General features: G+C 39.7%; 1 non-coding gene across 1 annotated transcript; it reads left to right on the forward strand.

Moving 5' to 3' along the window:
• The first annotated feature begins 1,150 nt into the window (after window positions 1-1,150).
• On the forward strand, window positions 1,151-1,232 carry TRNAS-AGA (transfer RNA serine (anticodon AGA)). Its single transcript has one exon. It is a non-coding gene; the product is annotated as a tRNA-Ser (tRNA).
• The last annotated feature ends 769 nt before the right edge of the window (window positions 1,233-2,001 follow it).

Below are 2,001 nucleotides of genomic sequence, written 5' to 3' on the forward strand. Positions count from 1 at the left end.
CTTATATACTTATAGATGGTTATTATATGGCTAATCTCTCTGGATATTGTAGTTCCTCTATCTTCTTTATTAATTTTGTTGCCCTCCTTTGTACTCGCTCTAGTTCCATTATAACCTCCTGTGCACCGGTGCCCAAAACTATACACAGTACTCCATGTCACAAACAAAGGACAAATCCAGTCATAAGGTCAAATAGCAAGTAAAATCAATTTTTCCTACCCCCCCAGGAATTGTCCAGGATTGTCCAGGAAGGGCTCTGCTCCTTATAAGGTACCTGTATATATTTCTACTACTATGGTGCGCTATAAGCGCTATCTATTTATTGGATGGATGTGGCCTAATTTTGGTTTCTGGGAATTTTGCCTGATCTGGGTACCTTTTATTGCCACTGTGCATGAATGAGCGATGTGATATGTGTTCACTATTACAAAGTTGATATATACCTGCCTTGTGACATACCTACCTTGGGCCTCCTGTATGTGGTCAGAATGACAATTCCATCTTCTAGCCCCGCTTTTTGCCTGTTTGTCTGTATGATCTTTTACATACCAATAAAATTGATTTTACTTGCTATTTGACCTTTTGACTGGATTTGTCCTTTGTTTGTGAGTATATTATTACAGTTGGTCATCTATTGTCCGTATTTTTTGTGGGTTTGTGAGATTGTAATCTGCTTTATATTATTCTATTTTACTTCTCCACCCACTATATTCATTGGATTTATCTTACAGTACTCCATGTGCGGTCTAACCAGGGATTTGTACAGAGGCAGTATAATGCTCTCATCATGTGTATCCAGACCTCTTTAAATGCACCCCATGATCCTGTTTGCCTTGGCAGCCGCTGCCTGGCACTGGCTGCTCCAGGTAAGTTTATCATTAACTAGGATCCCCAAGTCCTTCTCCATGTCAGATTTACCCAGAGGTTTCCCGTTCAGTGTGTAATGGTGATATTGATTCCTTCTTCCCATGTGTATAACCTTACATTTATCATTGTTAAACTGCATCTGCCACCTTTCGGCCCAAGTTTCCAACTTATCCAGATCTATCTGTAGCAGAATACTATCTTTATTGAGCTGTTGGCTAAGTGGTTAAGCAACTTGTTTATGAAATAGAAAACATGGGTTCAAGACACACATCTGATTTAAGCTGTAGTCGTGGCTGAGTGGTTAAGGCGATGGACTAGAAATCCATTGGGGTCTCCCTGCGCAGGTTCGAATCCTGCCAACTACGGGTTTCTTTTACTCTGTGGGTTTTTTGCCTTCCCCAGGATCAACTATGCAGAACAGCTGCACTAAAAATAGGCTGAACTAGATGGACAGTCTTCCTTCAGCCTTCAAAACCATGTTACTATCTTCTCTTGTATTGACTGTTTCACATAGTTTTGTATCATTTGCAAATGTTCATATTTTACTGTGTAAACCTTCTACCAGATCATTAATAAATATGTTGAAGAGAATAGGTCCCAACACTGACCCCTGTGGTAACCCACTGGTCACAGCAACCCAGTTAGAAAATATACCATTTATAACCACCCTCTGCTTTCTATCACTAAGCCAGTTACTTACCCATTTACACACATTTTGCCCCAGACCCAGCATTCTCATTTTGTTTACCAACCTCTTGTGTGGCACGGTATCAAACGCTTTGGAAAAATTAAGATATACCACGTTCAATGACTCACCTTGGTCCAGTCTATAGCTTACCTCTTCATAAAAACTGATTAGATTGGTCTGACAGGAGCGATTCCTCATAAATCCATGCTGATATGGAGTTAAACAGTTATTCTCATTGAGATAATCCAGAATAACATCCGTCAGAAACCCTTTAAATATTTTACCAACAATAGAGGTTAGACTTACTGGCCTAAAATTTCCAGGTTCACGTTTACAGCCCTTTTTGAATATCTCTATATATAAAAAAGAATGTGTGTGTGTGTGTATCACCAACCAATCACGAAGCATCTTTCATTTCACCAGAGCTGTTCAAAAGAAGCTGAGCT

Source organism: Dendrobates tinctorius, unplaced genomic scaffold (genome assembly GCF_039654945.1).
Source record: "Dendrobates tinctorius isolate UK_male_01 unplaced genomic scaffold, ASM3965494v1 ptg000021l, whole genome shotgun sequence".
Lineage (NCBI taxonomy): Eukaryota > Metazoa > Chordata > Amphibia > Anura > Dendrobatidae > Dendrobates > Dendrobates tinctorius.